The sequence below is a fragment of the Alligator mississippiensis genome, chromosome 4 (assembly GCF_030867095.1).
Source record: "Alligator mississippiensis isolate rAllMis1 chromosome 4, rAllMis1, whole genome shotgun sequence".
In the NCBI taxonomy this organism is placed as follows: Eukaryota; Metazoa; Chordata; order Crocodylia; family Alligatoridae; genus Alligator; species Alligator mississippiensis.
Genome location: NC_081827.1, coordinates 157,607,059 through 157,625,748, shown reverse-complemented (window position 1 = coordinate 157,625,748; position 18,690 = coordinate 157,607,059). Strand labels below are relative to the sequence as shown.

Here is an 18,690-nt window from a genome sequence, read left to right as displayed (position 1 = left end):
GAGTAGTCATCAATGACTTAATGTCTGGTTGGGAGGAATATCAAGTAGAGTTCCCTGGGGATCTGTTCTGAGTATGGTATTAATATCTTCATTAACAACTTGGAGGATGAGATTGAGTACACACTTAGGAAAATTGGCAGGTGATACTAAGATGGCTAGAACTGCAGAACCTCTGGAGGGCTAGGATTCAGAATGATGTTGGCAAAATGGAGAAATGGTCTGGTATCAAGTAGATGAAATTTAACAAAGAAAAGTGCAAGGTCCTTGCACAAATACAGACTATGGAAGTACTGATTGAGTACACTACTTCAGAAAAGGGGCCTGGGGGCCACAGTGAACCATAAACTGATTATGAGCCAATGATGTACTCTTGTTGCAAAAAGGCCAATAACATACTGAGCTGTATTTATAGGAATGTCACTTGCAGATCAAGGGAAGTAATTCAAAAGTAGCCAAAATTATTAGAATTCTGGGAAACATGACTTAGCAAAACAGGCTGAAAGAACTAGGATGATGCATTTTGGAGATCTGCTAACCATCTTCAAATACACAAAGGGTGGTTATATAGAGGACAGAGATGGAGTGAGGAGGTGTTATAAAGGGGATTGTCTGTGGCTGCAGGGGCAAGGACAAGGAACAATTGTCTTAAATTCCAGCAACAGAAATTTAAATTGGAGATTAGAAATAAATTGCCATAATAATGATGGTTAAGCTTTGGAACAGGCTACCCAGAGAGGTTATAGAATCTCCATCCTTGAAAGTTTTTAAGAACAGGTTAGATAAACACTTGACGGGGATGGTTTAGTAGGGGATGTTCCTGCCTCAAGTAAAGCGTTGTACTAGATGACCTCCTGGGGTTCCTTCTAACCCTAAAATTCTATTATTTTATAAGCCATCAAGCAGCTTGTCATCTTTTAGATTTTCACAAATCCAGCTACAGATCTGAGCAGAATCAGGAAACAGCCTAGGATATGATGAATTTATGATCTGTATTTGCTCCAAAACAGGGGTTTTCAACCTTTGTCCAAGTACCCACAGTGGCCGGATGCAGAGGGGGGTGGGGGTGGGGTTAGCGCACAGCTGAACACCGAGCAGGAGTGGTGTGTGGCCAGACACAGAGCAGGGAGGCAGGGACGGCACACAGGCATGCTGGGATGGAGCACCGCCACCTCCCAGGAGCAGGGCTGGGGCAGGGTGGTGAAGCTCACCAGGTTGGGGTGAGGGCAGCAGCACCCCTCTGTGGGGTGGGGAAGCTCACTGGGCTGGCATGTGGCAACGGTGGCCACTGCATGTGAGCTTCCCCGCCCTGCAGAGGAGTGCTGCTGCCCTCACCCTGCCTCAGCCCTGCTCCTGGGACGCGGCAGCACTTGGTCCCACCCGCCCGCACATACCCCCTAGAACCGGTCCAAGTACCCCCAGGGGTACATGTACCCCCAGTTGACAACCCCTGCTCTAGGCAATGAAAATACTTTCCACAGATACAGACAGACTGAGCTAAATACTAAGAAAACCTTTACTTCACAAGAAGTGTTCAGTCCCCATTATGTAACTGTTGTTGCCACTGATGACTAATAGCAGGAATATAGACAAGTATACTGTTAACTGTAAATTCAGCAAGCTTCAATAGTCAGACCTAAATTTAAAAGGTGATAATACAGTTTTCAAAATGTCAGTAAGGATAAGCAAAGTGACAAGTGTCACACTTTATGAGGTCAACATATTGTTCCTTTTTCCAAAGAACAAAGTTCAACTATTTCAATTTTTTAGCTGCTCAATGTTTATTTTCATTCCCCAAAAGCAAAAATCCTTTCAATATCTTAAAGAACAATCGATGAAGAGAAGTCTTGGCACGGTTACTCCACTCCTGTTTAGATGTGCCTTAGTGGTCCGCCCTTTTTATTATTAAAAAAATATATATGAATTAAGTGTGCCCACATAGAATAAACTGCAGAATTAAGGCTTTTACAATGACAAAATATGCCAAAGAAGTTAAGCTTCTGAACTGATTGGTGATATTCCTTGTCAGTTTAAGTAAGAAGCTCTTCTTGAATTAACTTTTGAGCAAGAGAAAAAAAACTGACCTCAGTCCTATATTTTTAATAACTGCATTTTTATTCATAGAATTCAGCAACTCCAATCTAACTCCAGGCTAAGACAGTGTGTATGTGAATGTTCTTGCTTATTGGAAAAAAAATTAGAATTCTTGCTTCTAACTATACATTTGTGAGAAATGAAGTCCTTTTTGTCTTTAATGTGGGAGAAGTGATTTCCAAAACATTAATATTTTGTCTGTTCTATATATTTAAATATTGTTTTAATAAGCAATTCTTAATGATTTCAATACTATACACATACAGGCAGAAGCTACTTACTTACTCTTCATGTGCTTAAATGGAGAATACCTTGCCACGTAACTAAAGGTTTGTTCACTTGCACGATTTGTGGGCAGCTACATAAAGGAAAGAGAATCACCCAGGTACATATGTAAGGCCCAGCAAATCCCAAAATTTTAATCTTAGAAAAACCAGGAGTAGCAGGCATTAAAGGAGGGTGGGGGAAGAAACCCTCAATTCCCAACCTTTAAACCAAGAGCCTACTGGTTAAGGCATGTACCCAGGAGTGGGGGACCCTGTCTTATGGCCTCCTCTTCCAGAAGGGGCTTGAAGTGACATCTTCTCCTTTCAACAAGGTGTTCTAACAGCCAGGTCACAGGCTGCACATTGCCCAGGTATGTCTCCAATTGTTTTCCTGAAGCTGATACACTGGGCAGCCAAGAAGGAAGATATTTAAGGCTATCCAGAGGGTATGTGACTCAGTGAGATGGCTGCTGCATGCAATTCTAGCCTAGATTATTACTTCCAATGAGAGAAACTGCCACACTGCTCCCTATCCATTTAATCCAACACATAACAAATGCAAAGTATAGCAGGCCAGCTAGGCTGAATCTAGCTTGTAGTTTTCAGGAAAGCCAGGGCCAAGCCCCCTCTGGGAAGGTGGGGGCAGGGGGAGAGTGCTAGAATTTTGGTCTCCTGCTTCCTGGACAAGTGACCTCCATCTGTAGGTTAGTGGGCTACAGCACGGAAGGGGGTCCTCCTCCTGCTTGATTTACAGCAGTTGCATGCACAGAGTGATTCTATTTTTCCACACAGGAAACAGAATTCCGAATGGTGTGTAAATGTCAAAAACTGCAGTTATGCAGCACCATTCATGCCTTCTGGATAAATGAAGGGTAAACAGGATATGTCTCATGCTGTTTAAATTAAAACTTAACAATGGTTACTGAAATGGTGACAATCAGGATTTCTCCTCATCTGTTCCTCCAGTTAAACTGTGTTCAAGAACACAGGACCAAAACTTTAAAGCATGAATGCCTCATGCCTCCCGAGACTGGTGGGGCACAGTGTCTGTCCGCAGGCAGCAGTGTTACAGTGGCAAGCGGGGACCACCCACAGGCGGCCATGGTGACATCAACGGTGAGGGTGGGTCAAGTGGGGGCAGCCACCCACAGGCGGCCATGGCAGTGTTGACAGCGGGGGGGGGGAGGGGGCGCACGGAAGGGTGGCGAGCACTGAATGTCAACCCAAGGGGTAAGGGATGGGGAGGACCACTGGTCCCCTCAGCCAATCAGTGGTGAGGGGAAGAACCACCATCTCCTTGGCCAATCAGTAGCAAGGTACAGGGCCACCAGAAAAAGGCCACCTCCCTCCCTGGCTGGCTCAGAACCCTTCTCCTCCTGGCTGTGCACTGCCCTACCTCTAGGCACAGCCATCAGAATCACAAGGACAAATTATTGACATGTATTTCCACCAATCAACAGAAAAACAGGACTTTTTGCAGTCTGTTCTTCATTTAGAAATAAACAGGGGACAAAGGGTTTAAAAATGGGAGGGTCTGGTATAAAACAGGACCAATGGCCACCTTAGGCAGAAAGGGTCAAGCTTTGGGTAAGAGGGGAAAAAAAACCTGACCACAAAAGCATAATTCCCCCTCCACCGCCTGAAATGTAACCCAAGATTATTGAGTCTATTCTTTCCTTTGCTGTCAGCAAATGTCTGTGAAACCCACAAATGAACTATGCATCTCACCCCCCACTAATGCTGTTGTTGCACACAGGAAAGAACAACCTATTACGACAGCCAATTAATCCATAAACTCAAAGTTAAAGACCTCTATGCAGTAGATCTAGTAGTGTCAACCCTGCTGGTGAACTGTGTGCGTGTTATATGATGTCATATGACAGAACTTGTTACTTTGTTTGGTTTTTTAAAAATCTGGGAAATTATATGAAAAAGTAATATTAAAGGTTGCAAAGTTAAGACGTCAAACATTAGGAAATGACAGAATTAGGGCTGTCTGTGCAGTCTTCATGTTTATATGCATTATGACAGAATCTTTAATTACTGCCACAAATTCCTGTATGATGCTAGGTAAAACTCACTCAAACCAAATTTTTCACAGGAGGTGCAAATAGTGGGTTACTCCTCTTCTAAGTGCCCAGCCTTGAAATACATCAGGAATATGTTTATTACTCACAGCTGCCAACTAAACTAAATGAAACTATTTTTTAATTTTTTGTAAATTTTGTAAACTATGTAATGTTAAATACTCCAAGTCTGAGGGTCATATGGTATCACCAGAGCAGATGGCTGCCTGAAGCTAGGCCTCCATGGGAGAGACGGTACAATCCATAAACATCTTTGATCACCTTAACTCTCCAAAAAATATTTGACCTATTTGTAGAATACATATCCCACATAAGGGGATCAGTTTGAAAATCTACTTTCCCAGAAGAAACTTTCTGGAAAGTCTTCGTTTAGAATAGCTCACAGGGTCTGAAGAATCAAAGATGGCTGCTGCAGGGAGAAACAAAACAGGCAGAACAAAGAAGGCGAAAGATGGAACAGCCCTTTGGCCCAAAAAAGGATTTTGGTGAGTTAATCTCAGAATTCAGAACTTTAAAATCCTGTATGTTTGATAAATCAAAGCAGAGATGAAAGGAATTAGGGGCAGGGTTACAGACCTGGGTAGAAAACCTGCAATCAACAGTAAATCAAATAGAAATAAACTTCATTTTTGAGGAACAGACTTCCATCTTCAGCTCCCTCTGTGCAAAAATGAAGTTTATTTCCTACCTATGGGGACTTTTTACCATCTTGTACCATCTACACTTTTCCCAGAGCCTGATGAAGGGACTTTGATCCCGAAAGCTTGCAGAAAAGGACAAGTTTCTTGCCATTTTCCAGTTGGTCTAATAAAAGGTATCATTTTGGAACCAAGAGTTCTAGTTTTTTGTATGTCTTTGCGTCTCAGACCAACACGGCTACCAAGTACACCTCATTTATGTTTAGGCAGACAAAACTCTTGGGGTACAGGTGATATTTTAATTAGAGAAACGAAATTCTTTTTTGCTACTATTTAGTTAATCTAATAAATTATATTACCCCTATCCCAAGAGTTTTGTGTGCCTATGATTTTAGACCAACACGACTAAAACCAGTATCATTTATGTTTATAAAGTGTATAGGCACTACAATGAATGCCTCAGAATTCCACAAGAAAATAATTCTGTCTAAATAATATGCATTATTTAAAACATGGGGCTAAATTCTGAGCAATGAATTTAAATGATTCAACAGCTGCTTATTCTCTTAGTGCTTTCCATCTGTGCACTGAATGTGGTGGGAGTTCTGTGGACAAAATAGTGTGAGCACATAGGCTAAGGGTGAGCTAGAAATGCAAGGCAACAGTATCTGACACCTCCCATCTTGTGAAAGTTTGAACTGACAAAATTATTGTTCCTTTGAATGTCGTTTTTTATATGCCATTGTATTTTTGGCATATAAAAGTGGCTCTATAGTGTACACATACATACAGGATGGAAAACAAGCTTTCAGTGTCACTTGATAATTTCAGTGCTTCACCTACACTTTTGTTACATAAGCAATAAGTTTACAGGTTTCCCTTGTTTTATGCGGCTTATGTATGTGCAAATTCACTCTTATGCAATGACCCTTTTTATACCAAAAATTTGTTACATGCAAGGTATATTCGCTCTTATTTGATCGGCATGGTGGAAGCCCGCAGTCAGCTGCTTTGTGCAGTGCGTTGTGGGAGTGGTGCGCACCAAAATATAGCCTCCTGTGTGGGTTTGTGCTCCTTGCTCATTGTCTGCGACACGTGTTTCTGTAGTTGCCATCCCCATTATAGCTTCTAAACGTCCTGCTAGCTCAGGGGTGAGCAAAATATGGCCTGCAGGATGCATGCGGCCCACCAGGCCTTCTATCTGGCCCGCAGGGCCCCTAAAATATTTAGAAAATGTATATTTATCTGCCCCTGGCTGCCTGTCATGCAGCCCTTGATACTTGCCAAAATTCAGTAAGCGGCCCTCCACCCGAAATAATTGCCTGCCCCTGTGCTAGCTTATCTCCTACCCCTCCCCCATGTCCATCAATGAAGCCTTCACCACCCTCTCTTCACACCAACTAAACATTCACCACCACCCTGTGCTTGTGTGTATACTGTCTGCTGCTGGTAAGTACCAAAATTGTCTTGTAAAATTGGTAGAAATGGGTTTGGGGGTCAGTACAGTCGAGGTCTTGGAACGCAACCCTATTTGTTACATTGCAAAGTGGGTTCCCTTTATGCAAATTCGAGTTATGAGCCGTTTTCCAGGAATGCATGTACAGCATAAAGCAAGGGAAACCTGTATATGGAATGGAATATGGGTCCTTTAAATAACAAAATATTGAAGACATGGGTGTGACAATATATACTATTTGCTACAGATTTTTTTAATATTTAATTATGATGTTTGAAACAACCTAAAAATATTTCCACCTTACATTTATTCAAAAACAGTATTATTCACAATGATTGATAATGTTGCATTACAAACTATTCAGAAACTAGTTTAAAACCTAAAGTCGTTCTTATATTTTATAAAGATGTTTCAGTATTAAAATGCATCACGTATTTATGTCAGAGAGTCTTGGTAAATACTGCCTAAGTAGTATGACATTCTAATCAGTGTCCTTTTCTAAATCCCAGATGATGAACATTTTCTTAAGAAATAGCTAAGGTTAAGGGTAAAAAATGTTATAGCGATGTTATAGTTATCCTAAAAGCAAGCATTATGTTAAAAATAATCAAAACATGTTAAGGTAAAAACTACTGTTTAGATGCCTAAACAAATTTACACTGCCCTACCCAGCCACAATATCATGATTATGATCGAGGCATTTCAGTGTCCTTTGCCTCAGATCGGGTTAAACTGATCATTAAAAATATTAGGTTTCCCCCAATCCCTTTCCACATTTTCTTTATTTTTTTCTCTCTCTCTCTTACTTTCTATTCGCATTGTGACACTGGTAGGAAGCAGAGTTAAAGAGGCTTGAATGCTTAATTTTTACATTTCCTATCTTATCATGCTGACAGTTTTCACTGTAACCTTAACTTTGAATTCCTAGATTAATAGTGTTTGGTTGAAAGATAATTATAACATCCTAACAATTTTCTTACCTCAAAAAATTACCTAAATATACACTCCATCTTTACTAATTTTGCTCTGTAAATTTTCACACTAAACTGAAAATGCAGAGAGAACATCATTATGTGGCACTTCTAATGATCTGAAGATATATACCATCAACCTTAAGTATTTTTTTAAATGCGTACATTGTAACAGCAGAAAACAAGGGAACTATAGTAGTGAATCTAACTTTCAATTGACTTGTTGGCTCACAGGGCTGTCTAAAACAAGATGGGAATTATTTTTTTCTTTTGCTTTATAAGAGGGAAGGTCCCTGAAAACCCAATTTCTCTAGTCTTTAAAGGCTCACCAATACACCAAAATGTAATGAAACTACAACTTTGCAAGCACTGATACCTAAAGTTAGCATGTAGCCTGATACTCTGAGACACAAATGGACCACTTAAACTACAAATGAGAACTCTTGACCCCTGGGCCCAATCTCCATGGTACCATTGAGTCATTATAACCACTAGATATTTTGTATACAAATTAGGTGCAAGAAAAATAGGGATAGGTTTAATTATTCCTTTTGTCATAATGCCACTCTGTAGAGTTAACCACGCTGTGGATCTAAACCTGCCCATAAAACTATACAATCATAAGCAATTTGATAAAATAACCTTTAATAACTTAGCTTAATGACAAACTAATTCTTCTAATATAAGCTATACATGGGATATCAATTAGTTTTAATAGGGAACGTCTAAAGCATCTGTTGTTAAGATCAAAGAAAACCCAGCACAGATTCTAGATTTCTTAAAGAATCCATTTTTAGTTAATTTTAATTCAAACAAATTAAATACTTTCCTTGCAAATTATTAAAAACAAAAAACAAAACAAAACAAACAAAAAACACATTCTGTGACCAAAAACTGAATGACATAATTTTCAGGCAGATGTACTCTCTTTTTTACAGGACGTAAAAAATTGTTTAATGTAACGTCAAATGCTAAAAGGAAATCAGTATTAACTACGGAGTTCTGATCAATGTAGCATAATAGATATTCTAGATCATCTTTCAATTAATAAATTAATGCATATGCCATACATGTAGGAATGGATAGTGATAATCTGGACAACATAGGGAAAAACATATACATTCTTCTGTATATTTATAATTAATTTTACTTTAAATACCTCAAAAAATGGCATCTTGAAAATACAGGTCCAAAAAATATTATATTTGTGACTATATACATGGAGAAACATTTTTGTATACACACACACACACAATGTTTTTAATGAAGTTTATTATTTATACATCTAATAAATTAAATAGTAATGTATACTAAGCATGCATGTAAGAGAAAAATAGTTAAAGCAACCTTAACTTCACATTACTGCTTTGCTGTGTTTATGAAGTTTTATTCACACTATATCTACCATTCAAGATGTGTGTGTGTGTGTGTGTGTGTGTGTGTATGTACACACACACACACACACACACACACACACACACTATATATAGATGTACAGAAGAGTAAAAGGGCATGTGCATGAGGGAGAGCAAGTGTATTTTAAGCATTTTTAAATAAATATATTAACTGTGGAATATAAAAAAACAAAACAATTATAAAAACAGAATAAAAATAACTGAGTATAATGTCATTTACATAATAAGTATGAATATTTACATTTGAAAAAAATAGTCCACAAAAACTATGACAGTGTTTAATATATGCTTGTGGATTTTAAAGGATTAAGAATTTAAGTCAAGTCATCATTTACATTTTCTGAAGTCTTTTTTATCTTAGAATCACTGTGAATCTGTTTACTGTGTTAGAAGCTATCAAAAAATCTTTTCAAATAATACAGAAAATCTTGGGCTGCAGGGTTGATAAAATATATCTAGATCCCACTAACTGAGAAGATTTTCTTATTATAATTTTGATAGTGGTTTTTAATCTAACGAATCTTTAAGATCCTGTTAAACCATGTCGTTGTCTACCTCTCCCCATTCATTTCCTCCTACTTTCCCTCCTCCTGCCTACCAAATGTACTTCCTTCCCAACCAGCTACTTCATAATCTTCTCCCACTGCAGTCTTCATACCATTTTCCATACAACTGTACACCTGGAACAGGCTTTTGCTCCGTGTGCATCAGATGACCTCCTTTCTTCTTTTACTCCTTCCGCAAAAACATTTAATCTGCAAAACCTGCACAACTCAAACTGAGTCTTAAACCTGCATATATTTTGCCTGAAATGTAATCTGTCTGTTTTAGATGCGAGATCCTTGGGATCACAGACTATGGACCTTTTCTTGTGCCTCTACCATTCCCAAACAATCTCCACAATCACCTTTAAAAAAAAGTAAGTAATACAGTAATCTTATCAGGTCAATACAGACTAGGGTTGTTCATAAAATTAAAGAAACTGCATTGATTTTTCCCATCAAGTTGCAGGAACATATTCTAAACATGTAACAACTCTGTTGTGTATACATGCCGAGTCACTCTTCATCCTGCAGGGTCTCTCAAGGAAAGTCTAGAGAATCAACACATTTTATCTAACCCAGTTAAGCAAAACAGAGGTAGATATTCAGGTCATTAAACAGCAATGGAAATGGGCATCAAAGTCTGTTTAAATCAGAATATATGAAGCATCTTTCCTTCCTCCTTTTCTTATTCTAGGCATACACATAAAAAAGAGAGAGAATATTACAATACCTATTTGTAACATATTGATTCCAATAATGGACAGTTTGTTCATAATCCTTGCCCTACCACACTAAAACACTCTATATGCTTGGTAAACAGTGCTACATTGTTTAGCTGCTTTTCCCAGCAGGAAATCAGATGATATCTAGATAATGAAATTTATTTCCCTGTATTAATTTCTCCAAATATGTTTCTTTCAGCTTCAGACACTTTTTAGCATAATCCTTGGTGTCTGTCCAGCATATGGAAAGCAATAACTACTGGAATTACTACAAGAGCAGTCATCATTCAGAGGGGCCATTTAGCAACATCCATTTCTATCACTGCTGATAAAGATAGTTGCAAGATAGAATTTCCCATCTTCCCAGACACTGGGAGACAGGGTCCCTGAAAAAGTGACTCTTGAATTTACTGATACTCCATGAGATGACAGTGGAATTTTAATCTGTGACCTGCAGTGTTCGAAGCATAAGCCAGTGATTCCCAGAGTGTGCCACAACACATTACTGTGCCATGAGAACAATGGAAGTGTGCTGCAAGATCTCTCTGTGTGAGGGGGTAAATGCTCTCCTCGCCCATCTAGCACCCTGTACCTGCCCTAGTTACTCCAGCAGCACCTGTGGTGGCTGCTCCTCTACGGACTGCTGCTGCCTTCCTTTCCCCTTCCCTGCTTGGAGGCAGCCGGTGTCAGCCCCCTCCCCCTGCCCCTGCCAGAAGCATGGTCTGCTATGAGCAGGCAGACAGGCAGGTAAATGGACAGAGCCACGCTTTGCAGCCCAGCTCATCCCCTTCACTCCTCCCATGCTCCCAGGGCCAACAGGAGGCACTGTGGGGGTGGTCACCAGCATGAGCCCCTGCAGGAGCAGCCTTAGCAGTGGGAGCTGCCCTTGGCCCCTGCAATACTGATCGTGGGTTGGCAAGAGGCAAACAGCAGAAAGAGCAGGACATAGAAGGGTGAGGTCCCTTAGGTGGCACCACCTAGATTAGTGATTCTCAACTTCTTTAGCTTTAAGCCCCCCCTGCCCCTCCCCCCCCATCTTTTCTGAATTTAGATCTCTCTTGGTGGTTTTCAACTGGGATGCTGCAAAATTCAGAGAAGTTATGGAGGGATGCCTTGAGGCTAAAAATGTTGAAAACCACTGGTACAGAGATTAATGCTTTGCTTAAAGAAAAGATATATTTTGTTTCATTTTTTAACAAGACATCTCAGCACTGGTATGATCTGCTCTGGCAGGGAAATGGAATACAGCATGTGTTCTGAAAACATGCGCACACACACACGTGCGCGTGCGCGAGACCCCTTTTTGGATGTACGAGTGAAGTGTGCCACCAATTCTAATCCAGAAAAGGTATGCCCCAAGGACCAGAAGTCTGGGAAATACTGGCATAAACCTCTGCTGCTTGAGCTTCAAATAAAAACGTAACTAGCTTACAACTGTAGTGGAATCCTACCCTTTTAAAAACCACTTTTCTTAAACTACAGAACAAATAAGCAGAAAGGCTTTCTGCATTGTAACTGATATTTACCAAAATTGTGAAGATCTTAAATGTAATAACATTAACACAAGAGCCATGAATCCCTGAAGACTCAAAAAAAAAAAAAGATTTGACCATCCCATAAGACTACTCTGTAATCAAGCCAACAATTTATTGGAAGGTCTGGAGAACACTCTGTTGAATTAAAGCTGAATTTAGATATACTTGTATGACTGCAAGCTTCTGTACTAGCTTGAAAATTGTCTCTCTTCCTGGGTGATCATGAGACCTGTAATCCTGACTATAGACAGGGATGGGAAAATATCCTTAAAATTGGGTTTTGGCAAGTCAGTCACTCAAATATCATAAAAAAGATATACATCTCATGACAGCTTAAGCAGATTACCATTACAGTCTGGTATGAAGTGAAGGTTGAATGGGGGCATAGCTGGAGACCTCAAGAGGAACAGCTTGTATAAAATATGCTCACTATCCATGCAAAATCTTTTGTGCAATCTTGACTGAAATCTGGTGGATGTATGCTTATTTCAGATCAGTAGCCCTGAAACAGTATTCTAAATTTATGAAAAGGATTTTTTTTTAAATCCAGGCTCATCACAAAATCTTAACTTGTAACAGGCAAGGTAATGGACAAAGAATGGTCAGAAACATATGCAATAACCAGTATGGGACCATTTAATGGTCCAGATATATATACACATTTAAAAAAAAAACCAAAAACACCTATCATTACACCAAATTACCTGTCCCCTGAAACTTCACTTACATTACAAACTACAATGTGTATATACAACAGTGGAAATCAGATGAAGAGAATCAAGATGTAGAGAAATTAAATTTATGGGAGCAGGAAAGGAAACAAGAGTCCTTTATATAAAAATATATTTGCACCACGTTTGGAACCATATAAAAAGCATCTTCCCAGTATCACTCCATCAGAAATCCCAGTTTTCCATTTGCTACATAAAATCATGGAAAACTGCAGAATCTGTGGGTATCCATGACCTACCCAACATCCCATCAAGCAGCACCATTTCTGCTCTCTCTTATTTTTGCTACAGTTTTTGCTTCTCGGCCAATCAGCAACAGGGGGGAGGGAAGGGGGAGGTGGTGCTACTGACTGGCTGAGGAGCAAAAACCACGGCAAAAATAAGACAGAGCAGAAACAGTGCTGCTCACCATGGGAGGTTACCACACTTTCGGTACGTCATGGAAAAACGTGGGGTTTTGTGTTTTTTAGACTGAGATTTTCTGCTTTTTTCCTGTGGATCCCTGCTCATCATTGCTTTTTAGCTGGTTCTCAGACATGTGGAACACCTCTGTCTCCCATCCCTCTGAAAAGTGGTTAACTGCAGAGATATTTCTAAATGGTAAAAGCTAAATAATAAAGGTGTAATCAACTAAAGGTCAACCAATAATTCATCTGCTTCTAAGAAAAATTGTTATAGCCCTGTTCACCTAAAACTTGTACTATTTAGCAACACTTTAACATATTATATTGGCGTTGTAAGAGCTATTTTTTTTATTTCATAGAGGATAGACTATGTCTTTGTATTAGACAATAAAAGGTAGACTCCACCGAAGACTGAAGTGTTATAAAACGTCAGCATAAACTAATTTCAGAACTTTAAAATGGTTCCACTGATTTTTTATCTTTTGACAGTCTTTGCACCTCTGAAGCGTGTGTGTGTCTGTGTGTGTAGGCTTGCAGTACAGAAACCAATGACAGATGCAAGTCTCAATCAATAGATTCTTAACGAGTAATATATAGTTTGAAAAGTTGAAAATCTCTCCCAAATCTCATTTTGTTTTTTTGGTTTTTGTTTTTACCAATATTACAAAAAAGTATAACTAATAAAACAGTACTTTTACAGGTTTTACCCTACTATTACTTTAAAAAAATTATGTTCCGTCACCTTATATAACATGCAAGATCATTATAACCTGAAAATACACTTTTTTTTTTTTTTTTTTTTAACCTAAAAGCCCCTGGGACAAGAGGCATCCTATTGAAGATGTACTTCCCTGATAAAATTGCTGTGGGACTAGAAAAGGCATATGCTAAGTGCCTGGAACCTGAAACAATATCACGTTAAAAACAAAAGTAACATACTTAAATATTCATGAGTTTTTAAAATAGATATTAGCCTCCTTATAATTGTCATCAAAAGATGTTAAAATAGTCACTGGGCGTGTCCACATGTACATATTTACTGAGTAGTAATGTAAATTACTGCACAGTAACTGAAAATCACTGTGCAGTACAGGAGCACATCTACACGTGCACTCCCGTACTGCGCAATAACTACGGAGGCTTACACCTACTTGGGCATAAATTCGCTACTGGCACGATGCACATAGCAAATGTATGCCCAATTGTTACTGCGCAGTAATGCACGTGTAGACACATTACTGTGCAGTAACCAGGGGCCCTCCCTGCTGGGTCTGCCCAGCCACTAGGGGCAGCTGGAGCCCAGCTCCAGGGCTACTGGCCCCACCCCTCCCCCAGGGCTGGGCTGCTCTGTGGCAGCCCCCAGCTGCAGGGTATAAAAGCCTGTAGCCATTCTGTACCCTGGGGCACAATGCACAGGAGTAAGTTACTGCGCAGTAACTTTACTATGAAGTAAATGCACATCTAGACATGCCCACAATGTATTAAGTTAAAGGTCTAAACACTATTAGTTAAAATGTCTAGTTAATATTTAAATATTGTAAGGTTTAAAGAATGTTGCCAATACCAACATGGACCTAGGATACTTGATCAGAGCAAGGAACCAAATGAATAGGACTGAGTGACTGCAAGGTCATAATTACTATTCTAATTTTCTGCAGAAAAATTATATCAGTGTAAACAGTAAGAAATGGTCTCTAGTTTTTATTTTTCCAAAGCAAACTATTGTTCTCTTGAATTAACTGAAATTTACTGAATCCTTTAACATAATTTATATCATTACTGACAAGCCCTGTTTGTTTAAATACACAACCCTTAATTTAATCTGAATAAAACATAAAGTTTACAGTACTGAAAATAAACTCTATTAAAACAACTATTTAAAGATAAGAAGTCCTGATGCGTACACATGGTCTGCCAAACAAATGGGACTAAGATTGATTACATCACCTACACCTGTAATATTAGCACAGTAAGACTCATGGTAGGACAAACTTCAATGTTTTTCTAAATTGATCACTGCCTACTTCACAATATCAAAGATTTTACGCCTTGGACAAAAATAACTGAAATTATCACAACTCATCCTTAAAGCTACAGGGCTACGGGCAACAGTGGTTTATGACGAGCAACCTCCAACACACCTACAGGCTTGGGGGCACCAAACTGACTAGCACCACGAATGAAAGGGACCTGTGGGTAATAATAGACCACGGTATGACTATGAGCCGGTAGTGCGATGCTGTAGCTAGTAGGGCAAATAATACTCTGGCATGCAATCGATACATCTCCAGCAAAACCAAGGGGGCGATTCTTCTGCTCTACTCAGCACTGGGGAGACTGCAGCTGGAGTACTGCATCCAGTTCTGGGCACCACACTTTAACAAGGACATAGACAAGCTTGAGAGACCCCAAAGAAGAGGCACACATATGATCAGTCTTACACAGCAAGCCATACAAGGAAAGGCTGAGGGATCTGAGACTCTTCAGGCCAAGGAAAAGGCGGCTGAGAGGGGACCTGGTAGCAGCTTACCGCTACACTTCGGGAGCACATCAAGGGCTTGGTGAGCAACTGTTCAATTCAGGCTCAACATTAGGAAAAACTTATTTACACTCAGGGTGCCCAGACTGTGGAATAAGCTCCCTACCCTGGAAATCTTCAAGAGGAAACTAGACAGTCACCTTGCATGGGTCAATTGACCCCCAGTTATCTTTCCTGCTTGGTGCAGGGGGCTGGACCCAATCATCTTCCAAGGTCCCTTCTGGCCTTACAATCTATGAATCGATGAATGGGATGAGAGAGGTACCAACTGCCACAGCTACCTTCATGCCACCAGCTTTCATCCTAGGCACACCACAAACCCACTGTCTACAGCTAAGCTCTATGTTACAACCATATCTGCTCTGATCCCACCAACTGGAATGCACACTTTAAGAATCTGGAACAGGGATGCCCAATTAAAATGCAATCCCAAAACTGTAGCCACTCAAAACAACAAAGCAAGACTCAGATTTTGTTCCAACCTGTTACAATACCAACACTGGGACAAAGGAAATCAGAATCTCTTTGGCTGTCACCTAAGCCCTGAGCTTGCATGCCTTATTCATATAATCAATGAACTCTTAATGCTCCTGGAAAAAGTCAATAGTCTCAAGGTAGCCATGCAGGACAAACCTGTCCTAGCTTATAAGCAGCCTTCCAACTTCCAGTGGAATCTCTCAAGCAACAGGCTACCTAACTCTAATTCTTACTGAGGCACCAAGCCTTGCAATAAAGCTGTGCTTCTTCATCAATACAGACCACATTACCACTGGACACAAAAACACAAATAACAACTTTCAAGGTTCATTCACCTGCAACTCATACATTCCATTACCTGCTTACAGTGCCCCTCTGCTGTCTACATTGGACAGACAGGATGATTCCTATGTGTAAAAATGAATGAGTATAGATCTGACATCAGCTCAAGAAAGACACAAAGGCCTAACTGCAGTGGAACTTTTGTTAAACTGGAATGATGAAGTAGGAGCTAGACTAAGATCAATTTATTTCAGATATAGCAGTTATGTCAATACCATTGACTCAGGCTGCTCCCAAATTCACACATCAACTATCCAAATTAAAAACCCTTTACCTCACTGCTCAGCTGCAATCTGGCCTATGCCCAGAAACTCTCCTGAGAATCAGGCTTGAGGACGAACTTCTTCCTAGTCAATCCTCTACAGTCGGTCCACTACCCATTCACCCAAGCACTGACAGACACAGCAGATGAAATCCATCCCCACCCAACTTCCTGACTTTCTTTACTGTACTTCCTGTTTCTATTACCTATAATCAGAGTCAAGCACAGAACAAGAGACTAGTAGGGAGACCAATTCTGAAAGAGCTCTCCTCAAGCCCTTGTAGGAATCAATCTGTCCTCTACTTGTCTTCCTTTAGCTGGAGTATAGCTAAAGGTAATATATGTGGTAATGGCCAGCTGTTGAGTCTTTGGTTTTTTAAGGACCATCCTCATGGTCAATCCTAAATAACAGCACAGACCTGCTCTTAAGGGCCATCAAGTGGAAATTAATTATTGTCAACTTGAGCTAGACTTGGACTGGAAAAGATCTATGTTGACCCTAATCCTCTGAGTCATCTAGTCCACCCAATATTGCAACATACTATCTATTAACCTATTCACAATAGTGAATTCTCCAAAGAAAAAGCACATTTTTCAAAAGGCACATAACAAGCATTTCCCTAACTGAAGGACTTCTCCAAGAGGAAGAAAATCCAATGCATGTAAAGTCATTAATGTAATTTGACCTCTCACTTTAAAGAGACACTGTGAAGATACTCCCAACTCCTGAATAAATCAAATTATTTAGAAGTCTGAAAGTGAAATTTCCTCACCAAAACAGCTTCTTCCAATATATACAAACACAACATTTAACTACTTAAAGGATTTTTGTCTGTGCCATGTTTTTTCCTTTTGTTATTGTGGTTGTTATTAAAGAAAACACTGCAGTCTTTGCATTAAAGAATTGCATGCTGCATGCTCTACTTTGCACAAAGCACAGCAGCTCTAAACCTGGATCAGCTTTTCTTGACAAAATACCTTAAAAGAATACTAAAAGCAGTCCCTAACTACACAGCAGAACATTTATGTAGCTTCTAATTCTAAGTGAAAACTTTGTTTTTAAGTAGCAAGTGAGGATTTGTTTGCAAATTTTCTTACATAAAGACTGTTTTCTTCTCTTCCATTCCAATAACATCTGGCCCAACAGCCAGAAAAATCATTGTATTTTGTTTAATTCCCTTTCAATAAAAATATCTTAATTGCAGACAGCTCCTCATGCGCAATTTTGCAGCACTAATATCCACCAGCCATTTTGTTTTTAGCATGTAACACTAGCAACCAGCTGTCTCCAGCCTGCTTCTCTATTAGCATATCAGATAATTTAGAAAAATCAGCTTAGAAGCAGTAATGGCTGATTTTTATCATGGGGAATATACATATGCTCCTGCTACCTGATTTTTCCATTTCTCCTTCATTCTGCTCTACTAGCTTTGACTCAGCAAGTTCTCTTTTTTTCCTTTTTTTTTTAATATTCACCACTAATTTATCAATGCTATTTTCACACACACACTGTAGTTTTTCCACTGTATTAAAACAAAGGTTGAAGCACTGTGATTTCAAACAGAAGAACGTTCTAACTATAAGTCATTTCAGAGTATATCTAATCTTTTAAATATTTAAAATTAAAGGGAAGAAGGCATACATTTGGTCAAGTAATTATAGCCGTATTTCACTAGACCAGTTAACCATGAATAATAAATATGTAAAAGCTAACATGCATTATTCTCTCTCCTCAAGGGTATCACTAGTAGGCAGCAGACAGAAAACAATTCTCCACCTGTTTTGACTGCAACATCCTGCTGTTTGAATGCCAATTACAATGTGGTCTAATAAAAAGTGTCACTGAAGTCCAACGTGACAAGTTTCTACAGCCAAATTTTAAAAATTCGGAGGCTAAAAGCTAATGTTTTTCTTCAGGAATCTTCTGTCCCCAGTGTAAGGTTCTCCACCGTGCCATACTTCCAAAATCACAGACCTGTGATTATCTTGATTTTCTCCAACAACTTTACTTTGTTTCAATCATATGTACATGGGGAATTAATTTATCTGGTATAATCTGGTCCACTGTAGCATGTTAGAATATAATGCAATGCTACATTTAAGCACTAACAAGCAAATTACAAGGCATTTCCTGATTAGGGGGAAGTGACTGGGCTGAGAGATTAAATAGTCCAAAGGAAACATCTAACGGCAGCAATCTTTACTATTT

The 18,690-nt window shown here is 39.4% G+C and overlaps 1 protein-coding gene across 11 annotated transcripts in view; it reads right to left on the bottom strand.

The window, feature by feature from the left end:
- Positions 1–18,690, bottom strand: part of TANC2 (tetratricopeptide repeat, ankyrin repeat and coiled-coil containing 2) — an 806,911-nt gene that overhangs the window by 515,667 nt on the left and 272,554 nt on the right. The window lies entirely within an intron of this gene.